The sequence below is a fragment of the Pelodiscus sinensis genome, chromosome 6 (assembly GCF_049634645.1).
Source record: "Pelodiscus sinensis isolate JC-2024 chromosome 6, ASM4963464v1, whole genome shotgun sequence".
NCBI lineage: Eukaryota > Metazoa > Chordata > Testudines > Trionychidae > Pelodiscus > Pelodiscus sinensis.
Genome location: NC_134716.1, coordinates 110203831 through 110221447, shown reverse-complemented (window position 1 = coordinate 110221447; position 17617 = coordinate 110203831). Strand labels below are relative to the sequence as shown.

General features: G+C 41.8%; 1 protein-coding gene across 5 annotated transcripts in view; it reads left to right on the top strand.

Annotated features, from left to right (window-relative positions):
• Positions 1 to 17617, top strand: part of NEDD4L (NEDD4 like E3 ubiquitin protein ligase) — a 296429-nt gene that overhangs the window by 87412 nt on the left and 191400 nt on the right. The gene's annotated exons all lie outside the window — the stretch shown is intronic.

The following is a 17617-nucleotide window of genomic DNA, read 5'->3' as shown; positions in this document are numbered from 1 at the left end:
TTAAAAGAAGGAAAATTCCAAAACTACTTGTGCTACAGGCTTTTTCTGCTTAATGCAATGAGTTCAAGATATTGGTCAATCATTAACAGTTAAATTCTACCCCAACGCCTTTTTCTCTTGAGGCAGCTTCTTGGTTAACCCAGCTTTAGACGGGTGCAACAAAACAAAGTGTCTCTCTAAGACCCAATATCTTAACCTGTGTGGCCTAGGCTATGTTAAATAATACCAGTAAAAAAAGTGTTGACAGATAAAACATCAGACAAACATATCAGTATAGACCAATAACAAATAACATGATTAAGCTGATAGAATAGTTATGTAGTGCCTTTCCCACCAAAAAATATCCCACTGTGCTCTACAGCATTGTGCCCTCTTGATTGGCTTTAGGCTGCACAAATAGTTGTTTTTCAGATGAAGGGGTGGCAGCCACACTGGTAAATGATATGCAAAATACTGTATGATTGGTAAGGGAAAGTAGGTGGAAGTTGCACTCCAGTTATCAAGGCAAATTTCCATTTTAAAAACATCACCACCGGAGATGTAATTCATGTACAGCAGACAGAATGTCCACTTTTGAGATCACCAGGACTGAGATTTTTCTCTTGCGAGACACTGATTGTGTGCAGTGGTGGGCCCATGATATCCGAAGACAAAGTGAGTGGGGTCATGTCTTCTATTGGACCAACAACTTCTGTTAGTGAGAGACTATGTTTTGATCTTACACAGAACCCTCTTTCTTCCACATCTGTGTCAATGGCAGTAGCTACATTGCCATTCATTTTGTTGCCCTCCCCACTGAATCTAAACACGAGAGGAGTAGCTGGGAGAAGGCATCTGTGAGAACAATAAACGGAAAAGGTGGGGACAGATGATGAGGCTCCAGTTCTGGTTCCAAACAATGTTGTGATCTCCTTCCCACATGGCTCTCACTCAGCCATTCAGACATCGACCTGCCTAGTGAACAGTTGTTTGGCTCTGAATATAGTCAGACCAATTGTATCAAAGAAAAAACAGCCAAGTACGTACACTTGATCATTTTTTAAAGTGGCTCTAGAGGTGACCCTGGCAATTGCAGCCAGATAAGCCTAACTTCAGTAACAGGCAAAGAGTGAAGCTACAATAAATAGCTGAATTATCAGACACACAAATAGTAAACACAGCTTTGTATAGGGAAATCATGCTGTACCAATCTGTTAATTGTTTGAGGGGGTCAACAAATGTGAGCAAAAGTGATCCAGTGGCTATAGAATTCTTACTTTCAGAAAAACTTTGCCAAGTTCATAGAATCATAGGACTGGAAGGGACCTCGAGAGGTCATCGAGTCCAGTCCCCCGCCCTCAAGGCAGGACCAAGCTCCGTCTACACCATCCCTGACAGATGTCTATCTAACCTGTTCTTAAATATCTCCAGAGAGGGAGATTCCACCACCTCCCTTGGCAATTTATTCCAATATTTGACCACCCTGACAGTTAGGAATTTTTTCCTAATGTCCAATCTAAACCTCCCCTGCTGCACTTTAAGCCCATTACTCCTTGTCCTGTCCTCAGAAACCAAGAGGAACAAATTTTCTCCTTCCTCCTTGTGACACCCTTTTAGATATTTGAAAACCGCTATCATGTCCCCCCTTAATCTTCTTTTTTCCAAACTAAACAAGCCCAGTTCATGAAGCCTGGCTTCATAGGTCATGTTCTCTAAACCTTTAATCATTCTTGTCGCTCTTCTCTGTACCCTTTCCAATTTCTCCACATCTTTCTTGAAATGTGGCGCCCAGAACTGGACACAGTACTCCAGCTGAGGCCTAACTAGTGCAGAGTAGAGCGGCAGAATGACTTCACGAGTTTTGCTTACAACACACCTGTTGATACAACCTAGAATCATATTTGCTTTTTTTGCAACAGCATCACACTATTGACTCATATTCAACTTGTGGTCCACTATGACCCCTAGATCCCTTTCCGCCATGCTCCTTCCTAGACAGTCGCTTCCCATCTTGTATGTAAGGAACTGATTGTTCCTTCCTAAGTGGAGCACTTTGCATTTCTCTTTATTAAATCTCATCCTGTTTACCTCTGACCATTTCTCTAACTTGCTAAGGTCATTTTGAATTATGTCCCTATCCTCCAAAGAAGTTGCAACCCCACCCAGTTTGGTATCATCTGCAAACTTAATAAGCGTACTCTCTATCCCAATAGCTACATCATTGATGAAGATATTGAACAGTATGGGTCCCAAAACAGACCCTTGGTGATCTTGTAGCCTGCAACAACATCGATGGTGTGATGGCAGCCCTCAACATCGTTCACGATCCAGATGAGTGGAGACTGTTAATTGATTCATCGAAGACAGATCTTAAAGCTGTTTTGCTGCATAATGGCAATGTTTTGCCATCAATTCCAGTTGGTCATGCAGTCCATATGAAGGAAACCTATGACAACATGAAACAACTTTTGAGGTGCATAAACTATGACCAACATCAGTGACAGCTTTGTGGTGATTGAAGGTTGTTGCTCTCTTGCTTGGTCTGCAGACTGGATACACAAAGTACTGCTGTTTTCTCTGCAAATGGGATAGTCGTGCAAGAGATTCCCACTACATCAGGATAGATTGGCCACTCCAACAGTCATTGGAGTCTGGGAGGAAAAGTGTTCAGCATCCACCATTTGTTGAATCAAGGAAGATTGTTACCACCCTTAGACATCAAGCTTGGTCTGATGAAGAACTTTGTCAAGGCCATGGACAAAACACAAGCAGCTTTCAAGTACCTCCGTGGAAAATTTCAAGGTTAAGTGAAGCTAAGATAAAGGAAGGTGTCTTTATTGGTCCTCAGATTCGTGAACTTCTTCGAGATGATGCATTTGACCAAGCACTGCGTGGCAAGGAAAAGACGGCATGGAAAGCCTTCCAGTTAGTGGCAATAAATTTTCTCGGAAACAAGAAGGCAGACAATTACAGGTTGTTGGTGGAAAACCTCCTCAAGGCATACAAAAGCCTTGGTTGCAACATGTCACTAAAGATACATTTTTTGCACTCTCACCTAGATTTTTTTTTTTCCACCGAACTGTGGAGCAGTGAGCGACGAGCACGGCGAGTGATTTCACCAGGATGTTGCAACAATGGAGAAACACTATCAGGGCAAATGGAGCCCATTAGTGCTTGCAGACTAGTGCTGGACAGTGACAAGAGATGCTCCATTTAATGAATAGAAGAGACAAGCCAAGAAGCACTGAGTAGACACTGAATAGGACTAAACTATGTACATAATAGATTTTTGCCTTTTTGTTTCATAATAAATTTTATTTATATAACCCTTTTGCTGATTTTTTTTAAAGTGTTACATAAACAGGACAGGTGAAATATTTTCATGTAAAGCAACCATAAATACATGAAAAGATCTAGGTTTATAATTTATGATTAAAACTCTACTATCTACACAATATACATAGATGTAAAATGTAAAAACTTAAATATCTTGGAAACAGTAGCCAATCAGTAGTTTTTAATTGTCATATTTGAATTCAGCACATCAAAATACATAATAAATAGCACATTTTATCTCTGAAGCAGACGACTTCTAAAAAATTGTAGACCAGTGTAATGTAACTTTGTCCCCTCAAAAATTCTGTGGGTCTGAGTGATGGGGTGATACCAACTCCACAGTGGCTAGGCTAGGTTAGCGATCTGCTATTGGCTGTCAGCCCTACCCTCCTACACCTGCTTGGATGAAGGGTTTAAAAGAGGGGAGCACTGCTCAGCTAGGGGCTGACTGGGAAGTAGAGCAGACCTCTAGCTGTTACTCGAGGAGGAGGGGGAAAAATCTTGCTTGAGAAACTGTTAGCCAGGACCAGAGAGATGGTAGGCCAGATAGGACACTGACTGTAGTTCCACATCTGCAATGCCCTTGAGAGGCTGCTGCCTGACAGAGCTTCCCTGAAGGAAGATAGGCCTGAGGCAGGACTGTTGTTGTGACTTAATACCAGAAACTCGCCTGGAAAACTGCCACCTGCCAGAGAACCTCCCAACAGAGAGAGGCCTGACGCAAGATTAGTCATTGCACATTTGCTCTCTCTCTGCCTTGTTCGTTACTACAGCAAGTGGTGCCTTACCTGAAGGGAGTAACAGCCAGATTAAAAACCCTTTTTGTTTCATTGTCTGACCAAGGTTGTCAGTGGTGGTTTGCTTTGAGCCCAAGAGAACGTGGGTCATAGCCTGGTAAAACTCAGGATATTGCAAAAAGTGGGGTTGATAGTTGACATGATAGAAACCATAACTAGGATGATGCTAGAAAGCACTAGTCCTGGAGAGACAATCCTTTGAGAGGTGCGAATGAGGGCAGAATTTATATTGATCATTGTGAAGTACAGTGCAAAAACTAACCTGCTACAATGGAGTTCAGGTGGACATTACAGCCCTCACTGTTACAGGGGGAAAATAAATCTTTTGTACATGGAGCCAGTTGACTTTGGAAGTCCACACGACCCAATAAATATGAAACCACATAATGGCAGAGTTAGTCCCTTTTTTCAGGTTATATGAAGGGGTTTTTTTGGGGGCAGGAGGGGAGGAAGAAGAATAGGTTGTTGGTTCAATGTTGTCTCAACACACATCAGTTAAATTTGTAGTAATTTTGAAAGTTATGTGCTCGTTCAGCTAACTCACACTGGCTATATCAGTAGCTAAAGCAAAACGACCTTCAGTAACTCCCTGCTTTCCATGGCCGTTATGTTATTGAAAAATGCAACTCTAAGCAAAATGATAAGCGAATCCAATTTCCCCATAAGAATTAATATAAATGGAGGGGGTGGGGGAAGGTTGAGTTTCAGGGAATTTTTTTCAGCAGACAACAGACCGTATATACATAAGGGACTGTGTCTACATTGGCACCCTTTTCCGGAAAAGGGATGCTAATGAGACAAGTTGGAATTGCAAATGCCGCGGGGGATTTAAATATCCCCCGCGGCATTTGCATGAACATGGCTGTCGCTTTTTTCCGGCTCTGGGCTTTGCTGGAGAAAAGCGCCAGTCTAGACGGGAATCTTTCGGAAAATAAAGCTTTTTCCGAAAGATCCCTTATTCCTGAGGAATAAGGGATCTTTCGGAAAAGGCTTTATTTTCCGAAAGATCCCCGTCTAGACTGGCGCTTTTTGCCGGCAAAGCCCCAAGCTGGAAAAAAGCGGCAGACATGTTTATGCAAATGAAGCAGGGAAGATTTAAATCCCCGCTTCATTTGCAATTGCTCTGTGTCTAATCTGCATCCCTTTTCCGCAAAAGGGGTGCAGTCTAGACACAGCCGTACTGTATAAGGTTTAAACAATTTTAAATCAGCTATGTAATACTGTACAGAGCAATGATGATTGTGAATCTTGGTTGAGGTGGTGGACTCAGAGGGTGGAATATTTCCCTTGCTACTAAATGTTGAACTAGCACTCAGCTGAACCCTCAAGGATTAACATGTTGCTAATGTAGCCTCTCGCTCTAGAGGCAGGGAGGAAACACAATAGAAGCAAGGCAGTGGCTACAAACACTTCCCAGCAGAAACTGAACATAATGAACCCACACTGTTATGCTGGAGTGCACCACTCTCTCCTGTGGATGGCGCATACATAGCTGCGTGGTGCTACGGGGTGTGTGTTTGTGAGAGATTGTGTGTGAAAGACAGATGCGTACACTGTGTATGTTTGAGAGGGAGAGGCAAACAGATGTGCATTCCCTTTGCTACATATGATGAATCCATTTCACATATGCTGCCCTTTTAAGAACACTACTGTAGATCAGGAAGTTCAGACTCAATAACCTGTAGCTGTTGATCTCCTGCTCTGTGTTCGTGTGTGTGTGTATGTGTGAAGAGACATTGTGATATGAGCCCCCCCTTTGCTCCCTCTAGAGGGGCGGCTGACCTGTATCTGCCCAGTCACATACCTTACAAGAATCTTAGGGGAGCTGCCTGCCTGCCCACTCCAGTTTCAACCCCACACAAGGACCAGTTGCTTTTCCAGAAAATCCTGCAAGTAGTGGACAAAGCAGGAGGCCAAACGATGTTACTACAAGGGAGCATTGCACAACTTTAAATGAGACTGTGCTCTAATAGATAAGCAACGTAACAATGAGGCAGTGTTAATGTTGTCTTGGTTAAGTGGGGAATTATTGAGACACAAGGTGGGTGAGGAAATACCTTTTATTGGACCAGTGTCTGTTGATGAGAGAGACAAGCATTTGAGCAACACAGAACTCTTCTTTAGGTTTATTCTTTAGCATGTTGCTTATTAATAGAAGCTGGTCCAATAAAATCTATTACTTTACCCTCATTCGGATTCTCTAATACCCTGCGATCAACTGCATATGTTTTTGAGGCTTATTAAGGTAAACTCTCATGAGGCTGTAGATGTAAATCCTTCAGAAATGTTTTTCTTCAAACTTATACTGTAGTTCCCTTTACTCTTGTGAACTTGTCTCAGAAGTTAATTTGGGGTTTAGGGTAGGAGAGACAAAATAGATGTGATAATTGATATTGCCACAGCATATGGAGTCACCTGAAGTTGCTATCTGGTAGATGAAATTGCCCAAATTACTTTTCAAAGGCAGAGTTACATACATACAAAGAGCAAATTCTTTAGCCCTATAATGGTACCTGCAGGGGTGCTTCTTTTTTTCCCCCTACTACCTTTTAACATTCAACAGAGTTCCTTTACTTATTAGCTTGTTTGTACAAGGAGAAAATATATTCGTACATAAGAACATAAGAATGGCCGTACTGGGTCAGACCAAAGGTCCATCTAGCCCAGTATCCTGTCTACCGACAGTGGCCAGCACCAGGTGCCCCAGAGAGGGTGGACCGAAGACAATGATCAAGTGACAGACAGAGGCCAAGAACGCCATTTTATCCCCTGGCTAATAGCCTTTTATGGAGCTAACCTCCATGCAATTATCTAGCTTCTCTTTAAACTCTATTATAGTCCTAGCCTTCACAGCCTCCTCTGGCAAGGAGTTCCACATGTTGACAACACGCTGTGTGAAGAAGAACTTTCTTTTATTAGTTTTAAACCTGCTACCCATTAATTTCATTTGTTGTCCTCTAGTTCTTCTATTTAGGGAACTAATAAATAACTTTTCTTTATCGGCCCTCTCCACACCACTCATGATTTTATAGACTTCTATCATATCCCCCCTTAGTCTCCTCTTTTTAGTAGATTTTATTCATGTAGTTCTCAGCGCTCATAAGGGAATAGTAATAGAGATGTTGATTTTAAATGCATCAATAGACAGGTTACTTCATTGCATTAATAAAAGCAAATACAGCATCTTTTATGAAGAGAAATTTGAAAACTTCCAAAATATAATAGCCTTAGGAGCCATACAGCTTCATAGTTATCACCAGTTTATTCAGGCTTTTCTAGGGATAACTGGAGCAGGTATGTCTGGGCAGTTAGTTTTTATTATGCTATTTTGTTACTGGGCAATACAGGAAAACTCTAGTGTATATTGTGTTTTAATGGCACTAGTGTGCATTAGAACACACCAAATTCCACATACAGTAATTATCCCATCAGTAAACAACAGGAATGAGTTTCTTCCAGACCCACACTGATATCTTGATGCATCCGTAAGGCATTCAAAGAGCAAATTTCATTAGACTACTTTAGCCAGAGGGATTTTTCTTTCTGATTCACCTGACCCAGTTACCTTTTGACTCCAAAGCATGGTGGTATGTAACCACAGCTCAGTTTGCTCTGGTGTATAATCAGTTTGAAATATAACATGAAGGAACTAGGATTTAGTGGAATGAAACTCAGTATGTTCAAGCCTGCTGGTGGCACCTGATTGGAGGAAAAGAAACCTGCTCCTTAAGTATTGTCCACATACTGGAGGCTTTTGTCTAAGTTTGTAAATGTTTTTTTAAATCCTAGACTAGCCCCTTAAAACAGATTTTTAAGAGTTGGACCATTATAGTATGGTTGTTCAATAATGTATTACTGTTCAAATTCCTGTCCCATCTAAATTAGAACTGATGTGTACAGTTGCCACTGGATCTCGCTTAAACCATGATTTTTTTTTACAGGGCAAGAGTAATGTATTACTGCATATATACTGCTGCTTTGCTGGAGGAGAAATGCATTTGTCTCTCTCTGCTTGACGTTGTATTTAAAAAATGCTCCAAGAAGCTGTTGGTCTGTTCTTTGTTGTTGTTGTTGTTTTTTAAATCTGCAGCACACAATCATCAGAGGATGAATTAGGGACAGGGTGGCAATCCTAACTTTCTTTTTCCTTGGTTTAGTAGGGTAGTAACATCTAAATGTGTCGGGTTGCTTCCCTCCCATGCTCTCCTACCCCAATTGGATATAAAAACTATTGCAATGAGGGGGGAGGGGGGAGGAGGCAGGATTATAGAAAATCCCTTTCTGTTGCTATCTCCTCACCTTGCTCAAAATAAAACCAATACAGACAATGTGAGTGTCTTTTCTTGGCGTGAGGGTGGTTAAATAGAGTATACTGATGTAATTTTAGATTTTTTTTTTTTTTTTTTTTAAATCTGTGTTCTCCAAGTCCCTAAAATATTGTTGAAGTTATCCAGCCCCCAGGACTCTTCATTTGACAGTAGTTAATCTGTTGATATATGGAGGCCATCAGCTGTACTGCCAACCAGTCACTTCCTACCATGCTGACCCATATTATCTTAGGCTTTGTCTACACTGCAGGGTTTTTGTGCAAGAAGCTTTCTGCAGAAGAAATCTTTTGCAAAAACGCATCCATACCTCAAAAGCACATTGCAAAAGCGATGTGCTTTTTGCACAAGAGAGTGTCCACGCTGCATGGACGTTCTTGCTCAAGAAAGCTCTGATGGCCATTAATAATGGCCATCAGCATGGCTTGACAAGCGGCGGAGAGCCCTGCTTGCCAGCCGCACGGTTTGGCATGCTGCGCATGCGCAGACCACGCTGTGCGTGCGCTGATCGTGCTGCGGTGCCGGGCTAAAATCTACTCGCCATTGGCGAGTAGATTGCCCTAATTGTCGAGCCCTGGCCGTCACAGCACCCGTGCCTTTTTTCTTTTTGCATAGAAACTCCTGCGAAGCGTCCACGCCTGCCTTCTTGTGCAAGAACTGTACCTCAAAAAAGTTATTCCTCGTGGGGAGGGGAATAACTACCGGCAAAAGTCCTCTGTCCCATTGATTTACTGTATATTTTTTTCACGCAAAAATGCGCTCGATGTGTGGATGCTCCACCATTTTTTGTGCAAAAACTAATGGTTTTGCGCGAAGGCTTTGTAATGTAGACATAGCCTTATTGTTTAGTTATACTTCTCCTTCAGTTTGCCTATATGCGCAAGTTGTTTCTTGTGTCTCAGTATTAGATGGCAAACTATTTAGAGCAGGGACTCTCCTTTCGTTCCGTTTCAGCAGTGCCTAGCTCTTTGATTATACAAATGATGTTGACCAACTGGAGAAAAGATGCGGCAGTGGTGACCTGAGTAGCCATTATACCTACTCAAGTTAACACACCCCTCGTAACATTTATCAGTAAGTGTGTTTTAACAGCTCAAATTCCCTCTATGCTGCTCAGATGCCCAATAATTCCTGTACAAGGGCTCAGGGCTGATGCACACAGAGCTGCCACATCTAGGGGACAGGCTCCCTCCTGGGGCCAGAGGAGCGCACTTCTCACGCAGCCATGTCAGCTGAGATGGCCGGGGAGGGGTGTCTTCTCAAAATTCTCTCCCTGCCATTCCCAGCAGGATGAGCCCCCCCCCCCCCCCCATAGCTGAGCGAGGCACCCCTCCTCCAGCCCAACTCTGCCCCTCTGGAGCTTCCACAGCCAGCAGAGAGGTTCATCTCACCTGGCCTGGAGCTGCTGCAGTGAGAGAGGACTGGGAGGTGCCTGTACCCCTGATCCCCATCCCTGCATTGCCAGCCACAGACTTGGCCCCGTACTCTCTGCCCCAGCCCTGAGCCCACTTCCACATCCCAAACTCCTCATTCTCAGCCCTATTCCAGAGTATGCACCCAAAGCCAGACCCCTCTCCTCCCCGCCCCATCCTGAGCTCTATCCAAATCCTGTGCGCCACCCCCCCACAGTTCATCCATGTGCAGAAAGAGTTATACATGCATCAGTATGGAGGTGATATCGCACACCATCCCGACATTGGTATACATAGCATTCATTTTGCATGTGGACATAACAAAATTAGAGACAGCACTGCTCTTCCCACATAGATCTGATGGAAACAACAAAACATTGGTTCTCTTTGTTGTTTTTTTAGGTAACATTTTCAACTGCCTTGGTTCTGAGGGATAATATTGGACCAAATGAACAAACCTGGAAAACCCAGTAATTTTAATAGACCGCACCATTTAATTTTAGCTATACAATATATACATCTGTAAAGATTTACAAATACTCTCCTTCTGGGTGGAGCTCTGCTATGTTGGGTGGTGTGAAACTGCCTTCTGGGAAACTACTGATCTCCACCCCGCAAAGCACCTCATCCTCTTTCGCAGCCAACCCATATAGGCATCTGCCAAAATTTGCATGTGGATGATGCATGCAGGATGTGGTGGTGCCTCTCTTTGGCCAAACTTATGCCAACAATGAATGCTAATATAAATGAGTGAAACTTAATTGTGTCTACATTTGATTTTAGTGTTTTCTCTTCACTATGATGTCTTCACTAATTCATTTCTGTACCTAGTTCTGCTTGTTTATGTGCATCTGCATCCCCATTTAGGGTTATGCCTGCAGTGGCTTTTCTTTAGTCTACTGCACTTCGATGTGTTGTACTTTAAACATAACATTTGCAGCCCTTTCTTGATAAACATGTCCTTGTGGCAAGTTAACCACTTTAAAGTTAAGCTCTTAATTTGCTGTGATGATTCTTGTCGCTTTCCCACCTTCCTTTACTGCCTTTTCTAGAAGACACAATGATGCTTCTGTGAAGTGTCGGTTATTAAACGTGCATTTCAGGAGCTTAACCAGTCATTTCTGTACATCTTACAAAATATTCATTGAATAGACACTGTGAATGCAACATACCTTCTTCATGTAAAAATCAAGATCTCACCACAGTTTGATGTGCTTATTCTAATCAAAAGATTCCAAACTACTAAGTTGCAGGATCTGACCATTTTATTTGCTGAAATCTACAAATGTGTAAACAAACATTTGATGCAAACATCTCTGTTGGGAGGAAGAAACTGTACCAGAAGATTTTAAGGATGCTCATTTCATTCAAGTGTATATAAAAAACAAAGGAAAAAGAAGTCATGGAGGTGTTCTTTTTCTTAACATCTTGGAAAAAAATCTTACGTTAATAATGTGTGCTACAGAAATAGATTATTGTAGATAAGTCATAAGCCATATTTTTTCCCTAGCTTTTAAACCTTGGCTGAGAAAATCTCTCCTGAGAGCCAGTGTGGTTTCTGCTCCAGAAGATCCACCATAGATATGATCTTCTCTGTAAGACGACTGCAGAAAGTACAGGGGGAAGTGTATGCAACTATACTTGGCTTTAATAGGTGTAACAAAAGGATTTGACAAGGTCACTCAGGGCTTTACATTGTTCTGAAGAAGCTTGGTTGTCATCTATATTGCTAAACCTTGTGAATCGTTATGATAGCATGAAGAAACGGTGATGCATACATACATCACCGTTTCTTCATGCCATCATAAGAATTTCACAAGGTTTAGCAGTAAGAGAGTGACTGATTTAACATCAGCAATAGAGGGAAGCAGGATTGTGTGCTGGCTTTTGCATTGTTTATTATTCATTTTTCATTGTGGGGGTTCATTTCCACTTCAACGTGCATTCTGTGATAATAGAGTCTGTATCTATTTTAGTTGATGAGATGGAGTTTTGTTAAAGATTGCGAAGTTCAGAGCGAAGGTGAAGGAGATCGGAATGGACATGCTATTTGCAGATGATGCAGCCCTTAGGGCTCGTACTGTCGATACCCTGCAACATAAGTTCTCTGATTCATACAGAATCTTTGGGCTAGCAATAAGCTTGAAGAATATAGTCTATCATCATGCACGATGGCTCTTCAGAACTAGTTCCAGATTTCACCATTGATAACTATTCATCTAGATGTTGTTGACCAGTTTTGCAATGTGTTATCAGCAATGTGGATCTTGATGTTGAGGTCACTGCGGTGCATTCAGAAACTTTGGTCTTTTGCAAGACAGCGCCTTAGAAATTTTCTATTGAAGTTGAGACCTGTTTTGTTTCCTTTTCTATATGACTGAGCAACATGGGCAACTTAACCAAACATTAACAAAACAGTAAAATAAATTTAATATCAGATGTGTGTGAAATTGTGTGAATAAGAGGATGAGAAAAGTGAGAGATGTCTAAGTGTTAAATCGTGCTGGCATGTAATTCACGGGAACATTGTTTAGAATGAGAACACTGAGGTGGCAATGATTGAGTATCCTTTGGAATCTCTGTAGATGATTGGGAAAGGAGCGTAGAAGGGGTTGGGGGGGGGGTACAAGCAAGCACACTGAGTGCAGGGGCTCCTCCTTAAAAGCAAAATGCATGACTGTCAAAACTGACCATTCATAAAACTGTCTTTCAAAACTTCTCTGAGCTTCCCTTCACTGTGCTTTCCTTATTGTCTTGGTGTCAGGCTGCTCAGAATCCTTAGCTAGGCGCTCTGCCTCGGTCTGCCACCCTGACAGATAACTTTTGTCCTTACTCACAGATATTATGGAGCACATATCAGGCTCCCACCACAATAGGAATGTTTCATTCACTGAGGTGTAACCTAGTCAGTAGACTCCTAAATTTTCCCATTGAAAACGCAAAAGCACATTCTACCACCATTTTGCACTTGCTCAGTCTATAGTTGAACTGCTCATTACTGCAATCCAGGGCGCCTGTGTACCCCTTTGTGAACCATAGGAACAAGGGATAACCTGTTGATTGTTCCATACATGCATCACAATGTGGTCCCAGCAGTCTCTGCTTCTCTGATGGTACCAGAACTGGGATTCCTGTGTCCAGAGGATTGAATGCCATTGGCATTTGCCAGTCGCTCAACTGTCTTGAATATCATAGCCACCAATACCATGTAGCAGCCAAACAAGAGTAGATTATGTGCCACAGACCAAGAATAGGAGGGACTGAGTTGTACCAGTTCCTGAGGCACTTGTTGATTGCACAGGAGGGACCATAATCTGGGGATAAATCAGTGTTGTATTGTAAAGGGACTGTTTTCTATAGGATACTTGTTTCATGGTTGCATAAGCTGGAAGGTGTAACTCTATTTTAGTCCTTGGAAGCTCTCTCTCCCAGCTCAAGTTCTGGCCCATCAACAAAGAGTGAGGAACTCCTAATCACAGGCTACAGCTGATTTCTCAGGACAGCAAATGAAAGAAAAATAGGGATGGGTATGGAAACAAAAGGATATCAATGGGGGATTCAGAGAAGGACACTGAACAGAGAACCCCCAGATAGCACTCAAAGGCATCTAAGGACTAAGCTGATGTTGTCCAGAGGAACTGTACCTGAAGGGATGATCAGATGAGGGATCAGAAATAGGTCCCACAGTGACAGAAAGCCATGCCCCTGTCCATCAACCTCTTCTTGGAGTGATGAATGGCCAGCTATTATTGCAATCCTGGGTAATCCATTTCATTGAGTGTGATGTTTAGTATTCACACTCTGAATTATGTAGTAATAGAACTATTTTACAATAATTTCTTAATTTTTATGGCCTTGGAGCAGTTGATTTCTGGTCACTAAACTAGAACAGAAAGAAAATTGAGAAAATGGGAAGGTATCTCAAAACCTATCCCTGAAAGAGGAGCGTTCAAAGCACACTGCAGCACTAAACAAATATCTTTCCTACCAGCAAACAAAAGGATTATTTTTTATCGCTAATAACGAGTTCTGCTCAGAAATCTCTCCTGTTTCAAGGGGGAAAACATTCTCAGAGGGTCTACTCAATCAGAAGTCCCCCAGCAATATTAAATGTAAGAATTTAGTTCCTGGGTAATAACCAGCAGTGTTCATCTCAGATCATTGTGGGTGGAGGCTTTTGAATAGTTGTGCTGCTACATTCCTTAACAGGTTTTTTTTTCTAAGACTAGCCTGCAAGAGTAGCTTCAAATGGAGTATACTCAGTGACCAGGCTTAGAGGTCACAAAGATTTGGCTTGTCACAGCAAAATTCATGGTTGGAAGAACATGTTGTAATTCCCAAATGTTTCCTAGATTGAAACAGTGGTCCTCGATCACTGCTGGACACAAGCTTTATGTCTAGTAGCCGACCAAAACAATCCTGTAAATCACAGATCTTTTAAAATATTTGTTTCTGAAGAATGAGTTTGGTCCTTCATTCTGTTAATGACTTGGTAAGCACCCATGCGTAGACTGGTGCACATAGAAGTGCATGTGCCTTACCTGTGACTGGTGTTCTAATGAGCCAGCATGGTTTTGACTTGTGTAATGTTAGTTCTTGTGCTCCCCACTTCACAGATATAAAGAAAAGGATCCTTCCCTCAGGAGATTGCCACAAAGTGCATTTTGCTTTCATATCTTCCTTTTGTGTAATTTATCCCTACCCAATGCAAACAGTTGCCATGTTCTCCCGATATGGGAGGTTGGTGGCACAGGCACTGAATAATGATTTTGTGTGAACTTTTCAACTTCAAGACTCTGAATAAATATTAAGAAACTTGCCTTCTTTGCTACCTCATTTAGGTAGCTAGAAAAATTTCTTTTGCTTGTGATGTTCCTACATTTAGATCTCAAATTATGTCCTCTGTAGCTATTCAGAATAAAGATGTGAACAGTTATACATATGCATGGTACAATGTAAAAAACTGCTTTTAATTCTTCAATGTATTCTCTACTCATGTCCCGGTTTTACTTCTAGTGCAGCTAACCTATACTAATAACTTTTTCTACAGATATTTTTGATCTTACTATCTCATCCCATTGCACATTTTGCTCATTCAATCTACAGCGTGTTCTTGAGGGGTAGAGGGAGTGTTTTGTTTAACACAGTGAAGCATGGTGAGTCCATTCTGAAACACCATGTTCAAGGCCCTCTGCCTTTCATCTAGGGTATGTCTAGACTACGTGGCTCCGACGACAGAGCCATGTAGATGAGTTTACTAGACATAGGAAAATGAAGTGGAGATTTAAATAATCGCTGCTTCATTTACATCAAAATGGCCACTGCTCTGTGCCGACAATCAGCTGATCATCAAGCGCGGTAGTCTAGACGCTCCGCGCTTGACAAGGGAAGCCTTTGTTGACCTCTGTGGTAAACCTCATTTCACTTCATTTTCCTATGTCTAGTAAACTCATCTACATGGCTCTGTCGACGGAGCCATGTAGTCTAGACATATCCCTACATTGCTATGTAGAGCTCTGCCCAGGAGGTATGGAAGGCAGAGTTCTCTCTGTGGTAACCAGTCCTTAATCCCTTGGCTTTCTGTTGGGCTATGGCTCTGTGCACAGAGGAGGAGATATGGTATTGCCATGTCCATCCACTGTATGGGAATCCACACACAGCTGGTTAACTTGGGTGAGAGTTTTCATGGGAGTAGAATCCTTTGACAGACACGGCATCCAGCCAGAGGCAGCCTGCTCTGTAGAATCATGCTGCCAGAGAGATGGCATAAGACAGTGGGTAAGAGAAACAGGAATGGTGTTTCTGCTGAGATCACTGTGATGCATCTGTGGAGTGCCATGTGTCTGAGTGTGGAGGACATAAATTATATGTATAAATGCAATGATTTTAGTTCCCCTGTCTTTTAGTTGGCATTTGATAGAAACTACAGAAATTTTCCATTACTTAGGAATTAAGTCCAGAAGGGACCATTGTGATCATGTGGTCTCAACCAGAGGCATGTGTACCCCTGGAATATGCAGTGGTTTCCCAAGGGTCTATCAACTGACTTTGATTTTTGTCTAGTTTTACAATAGGCTATAAAAAGCACTAGAAAAATCAGCTCAAACTAAAATTTCATACTGAACCTGACTTGTTTATTCTGCTCTGCATACTATACACTGAAATACAAGTATAGTGTTTATATTGCAATTGATAATGATATGCTAAAAATGAGGAAGTAAGCAGTTTTTCAGTAAGGATCCAGTGATGCTTTTGTATTTTTAGATCTGATTTGTAAGCAAGTAGTTTAAGTGAGGTGAAACTTGGTCACGCAAGAGACGTGAGACTCCTGTGATGGGCACAGAATTCTGGAAAGTGTGAGGACCACTGGTCTGGTCTCGCCACCAGTGGTGGAAGTAACTTAAATTTCTCACAGGTATTACAGTCGAATTATATGTTCTTTGTGGAAGCATTTCCTTTCATCATTCTTGAACATGCCACCTTTTAATATCATTGGATGCCGCTTTGTTCTTATCTTGGGCACTTCATGAGCATGTTAACATGGTATGCTCAGACAAACTGGTAGCGTATAAGTAAGGTTGCCAAGTGTCTGGTTTTCGTCAGGACTGTCCGTTATTTGGGTCCTCCGTCCAGCAAAAAAAAAACCCAGAAAATACCGGATATGTGAAATGTCCGGTATTTCCTGTTCCCCTCAGATAGAAGTCCAGTGGGGACAATTTTCCCCTGCTGTGTCTGGCGGGGGTGGGGATGTGAGAAGCTCAGGGCCATTTAAAGATGCAGTGCCTTTCTTTAAGCAAAAAACAAACTTTGGTCCCCCCCCCCCCCCCTTCTCAACAGAATTTTTTCTCTTTTGGGGGGGGGGGGGTTGGTATTTTTTGTGGCCACCGTAAGTATAAGAACTCTCCTGAGCAGATCTTCCATTGCGACATAAATATCCAGCAGACGAGGTTTTGTTATGCATGAGCCATTTGGCTGCTTACCTAAAGTTTGATGAGGTCTGCACTTCAGAAACGAATCTGTATGCATGTGCCTGCCCCTCACCTTGCCTCTTTGTTTAAACTCTGCCAAACCTGTTCAACAACTCAGCCAGCTTATAAGTGCTCATTAGCACTCCTGTGTTGACTGCTGCTGCTCCTAAAATCACCAGTGTCACTTTTGCTTATTTCTTCTTCCACTTCTAGTTAAAGTTCCAGAATATTTGTTGTGTTGAAGAAATTCAGTGAATTGAAATGAGAGAGGGGAAATTCAGATTTATAGGTAAATGCACTTTTGTTCTGAACTAAGATAATTCATTTTCATTCACTTAAATATGGGGTTTGTTTTTGTTGCTTTAAAAAAAATTCTGGAATAAAACTTTTTCATTTATTTTTACGCTTTACTTTGAGCAAAATGAAAGAAACAAACTTAAAGATGAAATTTTGTTTAGTTTTTTTGGGGGGAGGGAAGAGTGTAAGACTATTGACCCTGTTGTGCTCTTGAAGCAGTAATCTAGTAAATAAATATGCAAAATGGACAAGCTTACTTAACAGGGTTATGATTATTAGAGCTTAGGGTTTTAAAAGAACAACCTTGAAGGGTGGAGACACTATAGGTGGAGTTTAGATTTTTTTTAACTCCTCTTTCACCCACAGGCATTTCTTTGTAGTTTCCTTTGATATGAATCATCAGGATACCTAGCAGCTCTTTGACTATCATCTTAGTTATGTGAAAGCCTTGATAAACGTCTGGAAACATAGGCTGAGGTGTGCATTTGCTTGGAAACTAGCAT